The 14,290-nt window shown below is 45.6% G+C and overlaps 1 protein-coding gene across 3 annotated transcripts in view; it reads right to left on the bottom strand.

The window, feature by feature from the left end:
• Nucleotides 1–14,290, bottom strand: part of ST6GAL1 (ST6 beta-galactosamide alpha-2,6-sialyltranferase 1) — a 123,953-nt gene that overhangs the window by 77,799 nt on the left and 31,864 nt on the right. For all 3 annotated transcript variants that reach the window (XM_006765850.2, XM_006765848.2, XM_006765849.2), the window contains exon 2: nt 11,705–11,829. The gene's annotated coding sequence lies outside the window, so the exon portion shown is untranslated. The remainder of the gene's footprint in view (nt 1–11,704; nt 11,830–14,290) is intronic.

The raw sequence follows: 14,290 nt of genomic DNA, 5'->3' as shown, positions 1-14,290 counted from the left end.
TGGTCCAGAATTGTTTCTTGTCCAAGTTTATCCTGAAAGAAACTGGGACTGGTGGAGGTTTTCTAAGCAAACCAGCAAACCAGTGACATTATTAGATGATTGTCTCTAAACCAGCAGTTCTCAACCTGTGGATCGTGGGGGTCGAACGACCCTTTCACAGAGGTCGGCTAAGACCTTCAGGAAACACATATATAATTACATATTGTTTTTGTGATTAATCACTATGCTTTAATTATGTTCAATTTTTAGCAATGAAATTGGGGGTCACCACAACATGAGGAACTGTATTAAAGGACCGCGGCATTAGGAAGGTTGAGAACCACTGCTCTAAACTCAGTGTTGAGCTCCTGGTGCTAAAAAGGAGCTTTGATGGAGCAGGAAGAGGTGAAGTGGAGCCAGAGATAGAGGAGAAGGTGTGAGAGACCATCTTTCTTCATCCCTGGGTTGGCCTGTAACACCACCATCCACCTCACCATCTGGCCTGGAGGATTTTGAACTCTATCTAGTCAAGTCCTCACTGGAATACCAGGCTCCAGAGCAGGTTTGCAGAGTACTGGGAAGAAGTAAAGATGAGAGACAGAGGAGTTAGGACAGATGCAGGGATAACCTGAAGGTGAGCAAGGAAAATATTATTCTGTCTGGTGGCTTGCAATGTCCTGAAAGGAGCATGCGATTGACCTGGGTTCAAAGCCTACCTCCACCCTTTTCTACCTTCATGACCTTGGTAATTCACTTAATCTCTCAGAGGCTGTTTACTCATCCATTAAGTCAAGGTAACAAGCCTTGTTTACCTTGTTCTGAGAATTAAACTATAGACATTCCTCATTTTATTGCTCTTTGTTTTACTGGGAGACTCACTTTATTGTCGTGGTCTAGAACTGGACCCGAAATATCTCTGAGGTATGTCTGTAATGTATTTCAAGTGGCCAGCATAGCACCCAGTAGTAGTGGATCTCTAAATATTACTAAACTTATTATCTTTGGGGGAGGGGGCCGGCAGACTAGAAAGGCCTTCAAAAATTGCAGGAACCCCTGAAGCACCAGGATGGAATCAGCCTCCTAGGATGCTCATTTTGCTGCTGGGAATTCCTGGTGAGACCCTGATCAACCCCTCCCAAGCTGCCTTCAGCCCTCCTGGGCTGTTTGCAGTTTCTGTAGGATAGGATCACATTTCCCACCTGAGCCAGTGAGCCCGGGAGCGTGTGGGCCTTGCAGCTCAGGGCTTTTCAGAGGGCTCATATGACAACCTGGCAAGGCGCAGCTGTTCCCGGCAAGAGCATTAATAATCCAGGCCTTTTTCCGCAAACTCTGGCAAACAGTCTAAAGTGACAAGTGAAAACACTGGGTCCAAATTCTCACTGGGACTGGGGGCAAAGGAGGCCAAAATACTTGACTTTATCAGGGCTAAATCGTGGAACTGAATCAGACCTGCTTGCGGGGAAGTGGGGGCATGCGTCTTGCATCATAAACTTCTGTATTGCCTACAGGGGATTTCAGTGAAAAGGTTCAGAACCAGGGCAGAAAGAAAGGAGTCCATGTGACTTGGTGGCTGAGGAGTGAACTGGGCTGTGGGTTTCATCTCAGCAACAACCAAAAGAACACAGCAGCCACCACAGGCAGCCCAGAGACCTATAAAGAGCAAGCCCATCCCCCTCACAGACACGGGGTAGGTGTCAGCAGGATTTTAGTCTCCTTTGCTTAGACTGTATCAGCACAAAATATAGTGCCTGGCACGATGGCACCCAGTCAATATGAAAGATTGAGCAAACATGGGGTATAGAGGGAGAACACGTATTTCAGATCCAGCAGCACCAGTTAGTAACTGGGCAAACCTAAACAAGTCATTTGTTCTCTCTGAGCCTCAGTCTCTTCATCAGAAAAATGGGTTAATGGCATGTACTTTGAAAGGTTCTTATAAGAAATAACTGAAATAATCTATGTAAAATCCCCTACAGTAATGTAGGTAGGATTCAGTAAATTGACTTCTCAGAATTCGAGAATTGGTCTTCGAATACAGATCAGACTTTAAGTATCAACTCTATTTCTAATTCTTTTTTAAAAAATATATTTTATTGATTTTTACAGAGAGGAAGGGAAAGGGATAGAGAGTTAGAAACATCGATGAGAGAGAAACATTGATCAGCTGCCTCCTGCACACCCCCTACTGGGGACTTGCCCACAACCAAGGTACATGCCCTTGACCAGAATCGAACCTGGGACCCTTCAGTCCGCAGGACAATGCTCTATCCACTCAGCCAAACCAGCCAGGGCTGTTTCTAATTCTTACAGTGAGGGGGGAAAAGATGGGGGGAAAACAAAAAGAGAATATAAAACAATTGAAGATAATACATCATAGGAAAGGAAAGACCTCTAAAGTCACACCTTCCTGTATGACCTTGAACAAGTCACATACTTCTATAGGTCTCAGAATTCTCTGTGGTAAGCTGGGGGGTTGAATTGGATCAGTGGTCTTCTAACTGTGCTCCAGAAATCCTAGATAGTCTGTGGAAATCCTAAGAGGCTATCTCAGGGTAAGGAGAGAGACAAGTGTGCCCCCATGCAGCTTCAGGAAGCTTGGGGGCTTTCTATTGAAGAAACAGTTCCACAGTTGGTCCTTAGCCCTTTGCAATCTAATGCTTTCCCCACGGTCACCAGCATCCCCTCCTAATTACCAGTTCTCTCCAGACACATAGTCCAAGACTAGACTAAGGCAAGGAAAGTACCTACAGTGCAAAATTAAGGAGGCCCTCACTCTCAGGATTGTACAAGTACGGGTTGGCACCCAACTGTCAGGTCCTCCTTAAATGTTGCACCTGAGACACCTGGCCTCATGCTAGTACCAGCCCTGAGTCCCGAGCCCTTCTTCAGTGCCCATCCTCACTCACCTCTTTGGCATTTGGCACTGCCTGCCACCCTCTCTGGAAATTTCTCACCAGCTCTCCATGGCACTGCCTTCCATGGGGACAGTGTTGAGTGCTTGGCTTCTTTCTGGCTCCTCTTTCCTCCTATCAAGAGGAGTGGAATAAAGAGAGAAATGGAGGGGAGAGAAAAGCATGCCAGGTAAGAGAAAAGCATGGGGGAAGAGGGGCCATTGAGTCTGGCTTTTGACAGACTGAGTTTGAGGGGTTGGTTGAAGTGCAACAGGCAGGTGGGCAAGGCAGGTATGGACCCCAGGAGAAGTGGTCAGAACAGAGATTTTCTCCCCTCACACACTTCTTTCTTTTCCCCACCGCTCCTGTCCAAGTCAGGCCCATGTCACCTAATATTTGCACCCTCATGGTACCCTCTTAACCCATGCCTGCTTCCCTCACTGCAAAATTCCTCTCCCAAGTCCAGCTCTGAATAATCATGCCCTTCCTCGGAGACTTAAAATGGTGTTTTCCATGTTTGCTCCGCTAAGTCCAAATTTCCCAGTCTAGCACACAAGACTGTGCTTCCCTCCTCACCCCCACGCCTCCAAGCAACACCCACCACATGCAAATGTGCCCCTAAACTATATGTCACCGACTGCACCACCACTCCCTGCATCTGCCCTGGCCTGCTGTCCTGCTTTTGCTCGAGCTCTTTCTTCCCTCAGTGCACCCTCACTCCAATGGTATCTATTGAATCTTTGTACCTTTAACAGAAAACCCACTTTCTTCTCTTCCCTGGTCTGCATCCAGGCTTGCCAAAGCCTAGAGCTGTTTACAGAGGTTGGAGAGTACACTTCCCTTTCTGCTCAACCAATAATGTCAGTGCATTACCAATTTAGGCATACCTCAGCGGTATTGAAGGTTCAGTTCCAGACCACGAGAGCCAATGTTTCAGTTTGTGAAAAACACATCTGTGACATGCAATAAAGCAAAGTGCACTGAAACAAGGTATGCCTCTATTGCAAAAACGAGGCCCTAGCCCGGTCCTCAGTTAAGAGCTACAGGGTAAAAAACAAATACCTGCACAGCAGCTGCCAGGAGACCCAGACACCCAAATGCGTTACATTAGGAAGTTTGTCAGCTGCAAGGAAGCAGCCATCTCCACCTGGTTATCGCTTTATTTCCTTCTGCACCTAGCCCAGCTGTGGGTTCCAGCAGGTTCTCAGTAAATACAAGTGAATCAAATTAATGAGATCCTCCTGCCAGTAGCAGATAAGTAATTCCAGAAAAAATAATTATGGAACTCTTTTCATGAGAAGTAATTTTCTTGCCTTCTCCATGTAAGGATGACCCCACCAATAATGGAAATGTTCTAAAACCGAGTTGTGCTGATGGTTGCACAAGTTGGTAAATTTACTAAAAAACAAACAAACAAAAAACTTTACACTTAAAGCAAGTTAATGTCATGGAGTATAAAGTTGTTTTTTAAAATCTGTATAATGAGCCCTGGCCAGGTGGTTCAGCTGGTTGGAGCATCATCCCGTAAACCAAAAGGTTTCAGGTCCAGCAGCACCAGTCAGGGCACAAACCTAGGATAAGGGTTCAATCCTCAGTCGGGGCACGTACAGGAGGCAGCTGATCCATCTCTCTCTCTTCTGTTCTCTCTAATAATCAATAAAAGCATATCCTCAGGTGAGGGTTAAAAAAAAATAATGAAAGTAGAATGGTGATTGCAAGGATCGGAGTAAAGTGGCAAAACGGAAACTGTTAGTGAAAACAGTTTCCATTTTGCAAGATGAAAAATGTTCAGATCATTGGAAAACATATTTAACACTACTAAACAGTACACTTAAAAATGGTAATGACCTATGTAAATTACATTTTAGAAGTCTATTTTCCAAACTTAAATGACAAAATTTCACTCCTATTCACTGTTTTGTGTTGATTGAATATATACTATTGGAGAACAGTAAAAAAAAAAAAAATAGGTTGCCCTAACCAGTTTTGCTCAGTGGATAGAGGGTCGACCTGCACTCTGAAGGGTTCCAGGTTCAATTCCAGTCAAGGGCACATGCCTGGGTTGTGGGCTCGATCCCCAGTAGGGGACATGTAGGAGGCAGCCGATCAATGACCCTCTCTCCTCATTGATGTTTCTCTCTCTCTCTCTCTTTCTCTCTCTCTCTTTCTCTCTCTCTCTCCCCCTCCCTCCCTCTCCCTTTTTCTCTGAAATAAATAAAAATATTTTTTAAATGGTTAAAATTGTAAATTTTATGCTAGGTCTATTTTATCACAATAAAAACTTTTTAAAGATAGAATAGAATAGAACAAAATACAATACAATACAAAAATCTGTATAATAATCAAAACCACCCTGATGGTGCACTGTGTTGGTTGAGTAATAAGCTGACTGACCATGTGCACACTCAAAAACAAGCAATAAAAAAGAAGGCACAGCTTTGCAGGGCCTGGCTCTGAGCTTAGTCTCAGTCCCCCTATCATGCAAGGTAAAGGTCCCTACTGCTGCTGCACAGGCAGGTGGTTGAGAGTCTGGGGACCAGTCATGTGCTGTCCCCCAAGGTCAAGGCTGCTACATCCTCCTCCTCATCTCTTCCCACAGTGTGTGTGAGCCCATCCTGAGTGCACACCAGGCTCAAAGAACAGAACTGTGTCTTCAGATCCAGAGCCTCACTCACATCTGGACAGCCCATGCCCAGTGCAGGCCTCCAAAGGAGCAGCCCATTCCCCTGGAAAAGCACTTCCCACCTATTCCAGTTCCAATCTCAACATCACAACATGCTGATGCCCCAGAGAACCCATGGTGAGCCTTCCCCTTCCCCCCACATGCTCCTAAGTGGGGAGCCTGAGGCCCTTCCGGTTCCCATAGCAGGGTGCATGCCACATGAGGTTCCTTCTGCCCTAGCACAGAGGTATCACAGCATAAGGACTAAAAGGGTAGATTTGAGTGTCAGACCATCTGAGTTCAAATCCCAACTTACTCAGCAATTACTAGCTATGAGACATCTGTGCCTCAGTTTTCTCCTTTTTTTTCACAAATTGGAGATAATAGTACTTAACTCAGGATTTTGGGGGAAATTAAATGAGTTACTATGTAGAAAGCACTTTGTACCTGGCACGTAAGTATAATTGCTAGCTATCATTGTTATTTTTTCCAGTATTAGAGGGGCCTCTCCATGTACAAGTGGAGATAACAGGAGATGCTAAGTGTAGAAAGGGCCTGCGGTCATGGCAGCTTCCCTCGACACTGAGAAAATCATCATCCTGGGTCAACTCTAGAGGTTCTTTACCTCAGCCATAAGGTTGTGATGTTGAAACACTAGACTCAGGAAGGGCTTGGTGGAGAGAACTTACCACGCAGGACATTACAAAATCAGCACAGGTTGTTGGCTCACCTATGGGGAAATATATGTATACACTGAGTGTCCAGATTATGACCACCTGACGTTTGTAGGCAAATTAGCTATGATTTCGTGCTGAAGTTGCCAGAGGGCTAGACCATTATAAATAGGAAAGCAGGTTGTTTACCACGACAGTACAAGTGATTTTTTACTAAAGATATGGGTAAACAATGCAATTAAACAGCCTTTAAACGTGGGATATATATTTGTGGAACCAGCTGCCTTTTAACTTCGTCCCACAAATGCTCAATTGGATTGAGATCTGGTGATTGTGGGGGCCACCTAATCAAGGCAAAGTCTCCCTCATGTTCTTGAAAGCACTCTTTCATAATACGAGCATCGTGACATGGCTCATTGTCTTATTGGAAGAAGCCATCTCCATTGGGATACGCCATCATGATAGGATGAACTTGATTAGCAAAGATACTTAGGTATGTTGTACTATTCAGACATTGTTCTGCACGAATTAAAGGGCCCAAATCATGCCAGGAAAACATGCCCCAAACCAAAACACTGCCCCCACCAGCTTGAAGGGTTGTGCACATGCATGTGGGGTGCATGCTTTCATGCCAAATTCTCACTCAGCCATCTGCATGATGTAACTGGAAACTTGATTCATTGGACCACATGACTTTCTTCCAATGCTCGACTGTCCAGTCCTTGTGTTCCTTGCAAATTGGAGACATTTTATCTTGGTAACTGCAGACAGCAAAGTTGTTCGAACAGGACTTCGGCTTCTATATCCCATATGATGCAGTGTACGGCTAATTTGCCTACAAACGTCAGATGATCATAATAATCTGGCTACTCACATTCAAATATATCCCATGTTCAAAGGCTATTAAAATCGCATTGTTTACCCATATCTTCAGGGGCAGGAGGTAAGGATAAGGTGATGGAGAAAACTTTGGGGGGTAGTGGTTATATTCATTAATTTGATTGGGGGAGAATTTCATTAGTATATACAAATGTCAAAACTCATCAAGTTGTGCAATTTAAACACCCATTGGTTTTTGTCGATTATACTTCAGTAGAGATATATGAAAAAAAATGAGTACGATTTAATGGTCATCTAGTTTGTGAGAAAACATTACATAAGTAATTATTAATCTTCACTCTAGGTAGTTATTATTCATCCCATTGTACAGATCAGGTCAGAAAGGCCAGGGAGTCAGTAGCTATGGTCAAGCCAGCTCAAAAGCAGGTCTAAGGTCTCCAATGCTGGGGCACTTTTCTCTGTATTGTGATGCCTTCCCACAGTGGTGAATTCCCAGCATGAAGCCATAGGTGACAGTCCCCTGGCCTAAGCAAGTCCTAGTCTAGGAAGAATCTGAAAGAAGGAGGGTGAAGGGCTGGCATCACTGAGAAGCCAAGGATCCCTGGCATTATTGAGAGGACATCTTCTCCATACTGGGTTGCAATTAGCCACAAATTCCTCTAACAACCAAACCCAACCCATCACAGGGACTGGGCCAGAGAAGCTGAAGCAGAAAGCAAGCTATAGCTGCTCCCTAGAACATTCCTCCCTATGCAACCAGAGGATTTGGTGTAAGGGACCCTGACCGGGCATTCAGAAGAATAGACTCCAGTTTCACTTGTGTCATAGACAAGATCATTCCCCTTTCTGGGCCTCCAATTCCTCAAATGTAAGATGTGGAGGCCAACCAACAAGCTTTCCTAAGAACCCTTTCAACCCTGATTCACATTCTGAGTGCCCTACTGATTGGAGATTTTTCTCCGGAAGTTGATCAGGTGCCACTGATGGAAAGGATTCCTGATTGCCTACAAAACTGTACACTCAGCTCCCCCACCCACCCCAGCTCTGCTGGAAAAGAAACCTACCCGACTTATCAGTGCCTACCCATTCACTGCTTCAAACCATGCCGCCTCCTCCCTTGGCCCTACTTCTCTGCAAGAGTCTTCCAAAGACGCCGACCCACCTTTGGCTGCTCTGTTCCCCAGTTAGCAGACTGCGCTATTTTCAGAAGTCTGGGAACCCTGGGACACACAGAGCAGTTTGAGACATAATTTCCCCCTTTAGAATTCTTACAAAAGATTGGAGCTGAGTAGTTACAGGATGGTATACGTCATATACAATCTTGATGTAGGGAGCTCCTCCCCTTGTCACACCTGTATATCAAAGGATGAGCCAGAATTTCCTGCGCAAACAGGCTGGGATATTTGGATAGGCACACAGCATGCTTTCAGTAAATATCTATGAATTGAATTACATCCCTCTTGCCAACGGAATAATCTCTTACCCAAATACAGAGGAAAACCAAACAGATCCACCTCAGTATGTTCCCCTGGAGAGAGCACTGAGAGTCCAGAGGTTGAGAAAACCCCTGCTTCTAACTGGCTGAGGGATGTGAGGCCACCAGCATGCCACCTCACTCCTGGGGCATCACAGGAATAAGGAAACTACGCTAAAGGCCTCTGGATGCTCCCAGCTCCGATGCTATCTTACTGTACGCGGAAGAGCCACTGAAACGGAAAAGAACAGTGTGGCCCTTTGTAAAGCTCTAAGCACTTTAAGCTGCAACTGTTCAGGTAGCTTCAAAGACAGAATGATGTTCCTCAGGGAAAGTGGCCCTCCTTGTTGAAACTTGGCCTGGGAACTCCAATCCATGTGGGCCAGTGCTTGCTGTAAAAAGTGCTCACTAACTTTGAAGAGCTGTGGAGGTCACAGACAGGCTTAGTCTACATCTCTGTTGCTTTCCAGGTGTGGAATCTTGACAGGCTCTTCACCTCTGCAAGACTCAATGTAAACTTCTGCCGCATGGTGATAGAAATACCTACCTGGCTAGGTCATTGCAGAATTAAATGAGATCATGCAGGGAGAACACAAAGCACAGTGCCTGGAGCCATCATGAACTCAAACACCCTTTCCTTCCCCATACACATAATTTAAAGGTCCTCAGAATAAGATCTTCTCAGCTGATTTCACTGGCCTAGAAAACCAGGCCCCTGTTCAGGAAGGGGGCTTAATTTCTAACATCCCAGAGGGACACCTCATGATGTGCATTGGGGCTGTGGAACAGGTGCAGGAGAGGGACTGAGAAGGATAGAGGCACCCAGAGACCATCCACCATTCCCCCTTACCAGTCCTATGCGAGGGCTCAGTGAGCAAGTGGCCTCCAGAGTGGTGTCCCATCCCATCCTCCCCGCCTGTTTCCCTGCCTCCCAGGAGCACAGACCTTCACCTCAGGCAGAAAAATCACCCGCTGTGGAGTCTGGCTTCTTAAAATGAGGGTGTAGGACCAAATAGCCTCTAAGGTCCTTTCCACCTTTAGCATTTTCTGAACTACAACTCTACAGAGTCAACTGATGCTTAACTGATGCCTTCCCTTCTCTCATCCCCTCCTTCAGGACTGAGGAAACAGGTGAGGAGAAGGAATCAAGAGGTTCAGAAAGTAGAGGGAGAGGGCAGAAGCTGGGGCTCCATTATGCTAATTTAATTAGCTCTAATCTGCTGACAGCAGGGCCTTGAAGAAAGAGGCTTTTGTTTAAATTTCACATTTGGCAGGAAGTACCCCTTCTCCTCCTCCCTCCTCTAACCCCCACTCTCCAACCCCCATTAGAGCTTATGAGTCAAAAGCTCTGATTTCAGTCCTGGCTCTCACAACTGGTAGCGCTGGGGCTTCCTGTTCACACTTCTCTGACCAACTTCTTGATTTTTCCAGCAAGGAAATTTGCCCCAGATGTTGGCCAGTAAATGGAGAGTTTTCATCTGCCCTTATGAAAGGATGTCAGTAATTCACAGATTCCCCCAAGTAGCAAGAGCCAACGGGGGAAATGCCAACGACTTCTCTCCATCAATAAACCAGCTGTAGCCAGTTTGGCTCAGTAGATAGAGCATCCACCTGAGGACCAAGGCACGTACCTTGGTTGCAGGCTCCTCTGCAACCCAGGCCCTGGTCGGGGCTCGTGCAGGAGGCAACCAATCAATGTGTTTCACTCACATCGATGTTTCTCTCTGTCTTCCCCTCTCTTCCACTCTCCCTAAAAATCAATGGAAAAATATGCTCGGGTGAGGATTAACAAAAAGATTAAATAAAAATAAACCAAAGGGCCGAAACCGGTTTGGCTCCGTGGATAGAGCATCGGCCTGCGTACTGAAAGGTCCCAGGTTCGATTCCGGTCAAGGGCATGTACCTGGGTTGCGGGCACATCCCCTGTAGGAGATGTGCAGGAGGCAGCTGATGGATGTTTCTTTTCTCATCGATGTTTCTAACTCTCTATCTCTCTCCCTTCCTCTCTGTAAAAAATCAATAAAATATATAAAAAAAAAATAAACCAAAGGTTTACCAATCAATTAAACCCTCTCTGTCCATAAGGAGGGAGCCTCACAGAATGCAATGCGTTTTATTTCCACTCTCTTATAGGACTCTCACAACTGTCTTATGGGCTAACAACAGAAATCTCGCTCTCATTCATTCATTTAACAAATGCTTATTGAGCACCTGCTGTTCACAGGAGTGGAAGAGGAGGGAGGCACTGGTGAGGTGACTTGCCCATGCTACCCAGCCTGTTGGTGGTAGAGCAAGCTCTGGAACCAGAGATGTTCTGGTAACCTGAATCTCCAGAACAAAACAGCTCTGGTTTGCAGCACTGGCTCATGTCCGCGGTGTAAATTTTCCCACCAAGGCCAATTTCAAGCGGCCAACAATCTTTTAACAACCAGTTTGCCAAATTCCTGAATATTTAAAAATCTGTTCTCAAGAGCCTCCAGACTAGAAACAAGTTCTCCTGCTCCTAAGTGTTCTTTCTACCCCACCTCTCTACCTCCAGGCTTAAAGAGTAAGGCTTAAAGGCTTACTCAACATGAAGGCTTAAAGAGTAACCTTAATAAAAAAAACACCTGGAGGACTGTTCACAGCAATAGGATTCAGGCATGTTGTTTCCTCCACATCAGTAGTTTTCCAAATGTCCTATGAGTACATGTTACCTTTATAATCAGAACATATACAGGTAATTAAAGACATTTTTTAGTGAGCTTAGTGGAACATTTTGCAATAACCTAGCACACACAATTTCTGTTACTCTGTTTCCCTTCGATTGGAGAGATAGAACGAGTTTCCTAGGAGCTCAACTTACCTTGAAGAAGAGAACAGGTGCACCTAAGTTAAGCATTCACTTGAATCAGGTGCATTTTTACCTAGAGAATAAATTTACTACCTTTGGAGTTCAAATTTCACCAGCAATTGGGTAGATTCAACTCCCTGTTAAGATTCCAAAAGATCTGCTCTGAAAAATCACAGCCTCTTTGGCCACCAAATGACCTTGCCTCCCAATGGGCTGGGGTGCAAGCAGATGGTTTGAACCAGGAACAACGACTCCTTCTTTCCCGAGCCTTCGAGGAGAAGGCTTTCACACACTCACCACCACCACCACAACCAGAGGCATTTTGCCCTCTCCGTCCTCAGGGGGTCTTACCTCAGCGCTGGGACAGACGTGGCACCAGGGCTGGGTCAAGGAGGCCAGCTCACTTCAGCTGGGGCCCATAGCTGCTTTCCTCTGGGCTGCTGGTTGCAGAGGTGGCACAGTGGGCTCTACTTGGCCTGCAGAGAAGAAACAAAGTAAAGTTGCCTGGAGAGCACCAGAAGTGCATTATGCTAATACTTGCAGGAGGGCAAGCACCCTTGCCCCTCCCACTCCCAGCCCTGATCACTCCTCCCGGGTCAGAGCTCCTTCCAGAACAGCCTCACCTGAAGGGGCCAATCTCCTTCCCAGGGTTCAAACCGGCCATCTATTCACCCAGACCTCCCGCTTCTGGAGCTGAGTAATTTCACAGTGAACTGAAGATTAAGCAAAGCAAACCACTCCAGTCACTGAATCCTGATGTTACTTACTCGCTATCATTGGTAAGAAAAATAAGAGTAAACCCCAAGTTTTGTGTTTAGATAAGGCTTGGTGGACAACTGATTTTAATCAACAAATACATTGAGGTTGCTCAAGTCTCCCTGTGAGCTATGGTATATTGTTTATAATGTTACAAATGTAAATTCCATTTCTAATTTATTTGGGGAGCATTTTTTAAAAAATATATTTTATTGATTTTTTACAGAGAGGAGGGGAGAGAGATAGAGAGTTAGAAACATCAATGAGAGAGAAACATCGATCAGCTGCCTCCTGCACACCCCCTTGAGGATATATATGCTCACAACCAAGGTACATGCCCTTGACCAGAATCGAACCTGGGACCCTTCAGTCCGCAGGCCAACGCTCTATCCACTGAGCCAAACCAGTTAGGGCTTGGGAGCATTTTTAACGGAACCTAAATTTTCAACCCATATATTATTAGAGCTGTCTGGGTGGATAACATTTGTTTTTAAAGCCATTGTTCTTCTTAGTGCCAAAGAAGTTTATGTTCATTCTAGAAATTTTAAAAAATATAATTTAGACAAGAGAAGAAAAGTTATTCATTCTTTCTCCACCCACCCAAGATAACTACAGATAACACACCCTTCCTGGTTTTATTTTATTATCCAGATTTTTTACAAAGATGCAATAAAACCAGACAATTTATGTGGCTGTGTCATAAATTTACCCCACCCCCAAAGACTGGACGTTTAAGCCACTTCCAACATTTTTTTGGTAATTATAAATAGTGCTTTGTTAAACTCAGTCTCTGGAGGGAAGTCATGGTTATATCCATAAAACAGTCTTAGAAGTCAAATTGCTGAATCAAAGAGTTTCCAAATTTCTCATGTGTAACATTTCTAGTGGAAATGAGTGTGGGCTTCCGGGAGCCTGGGTTTTTATATTTCCTGCTCACACACAGTCCAGCCCAAGTCTAAGAAAAGATCCATGATGATAACATGAGCTCCCCCAATCAAGCTTGGGGAGCGGGTACATGAGTAAGAACTGGTAAGGAGGGAAAAAGAGAAATCCACTGAGGAACAGAGAAGGAATGTCAATACACAAGGGCGGTGTCCAGGAACAAGAGATCCCGAGACACACAGAAACAAGCGTCATCCTCGTGCTAGTAGGAACTGGGCTGACGTAAGATAAAATAGAAGCTGAACTGAGCCATTTAAGGGCATGGAAATGTCAAGGTCATACAAAGATTCAGGGCAGATCAGAGCAAACTACAAAGGCATCAGGTGAGATGGAAAAATAGAGTCGCTTGCAGCATTGGAGCATTTTGTTTATAATTGATGCTAACAAATCACCAGGAGTCAGAGTCACTATGGGGAGAGTGAGCCAGGTCAGGAAGAGACCTCTACCTGCAACCGCAGCTGAGATGGTGGCCACCGGGGAGCCTGCCAGCAAAGAGCCTTCCAGGGGAACAGGAGCAAGGTGTTCTTGGAGTGTGGGGACTACTAGCTGCTGACACACCTGCCTCCTTAATAGGAAGGAGGCCCCCACTCTCCACCCCTCTTTAGCCAGCCTCTCACCTCCCTCCTTTTACTCCATCCAGGCCAAACTTTCAGTGAGAGATGGATGATTCACCAAGTAACCTGTCAAAACAGACTGAATGGATTTCTGTGGCCCTGTGATCCTGGCAAAGACCCTGAGGACAAGCCTCATGCTCCTTCCTAGCTGACCACCCCCCTTACCACTCCACCCCATGCAGGTCCAGGGGTTCCCCAAAGGTGTGGACAGAGTCGGCGAAGAAGGAATGACACGGAGACAGTGTTCAGTTGATCAGCAGCCTTGCCAGGATCTCTAGCCACAATCTCCAGCCAAGTTCTGTGTCCATGTTCTCTTCCTAGGTTCTCCAGCCAGGTTCTCCAGGTTCTCCAGGTAGGTTCTGTAGCCATGTTCGCTAGGTTCGTTCTCCAGCCAGGTTCGGTTTAGGTTCTCCAGCCAGGTTCGGTCGCCAGGTTCTTTAGCTGGGTTCTTCAGCCAGGTTCTGTCTAGGTTCTCCAACCAAGTTCTGTAGCCAGGTTCTGTCCAGGATCTTTTGCCATGTTCTCTCCAGCGAAGTTCTTCTGTCTCTAGGTTCTGTGTAGGTTCTGTCTTCTAAGTTCTGTGTCTTGTCTTGTTACATTCGTATTTATACCAGTTGATTCGATC

The sequence above is a fragment of the Myotis davidii genome, unplaced genomic scaffold, assembly GCF_000327345.1.
Source record: "Myotis davidii unplaced genomic scaffold, ASM32734v1 scaffold41, whole genome shotgun sequence".
Lineage (NCBI taxonomy): Eukaryota > Metazoa > Chordata > Mammalia > Chiroptera > Vespertilionidae > Myotis > Myotis davidii.
The sequence above is the reverse complement of the archived record's forward strand: the minus strand, read 5'-3'. Positions and strand labels throughout refer to the sequence as shown.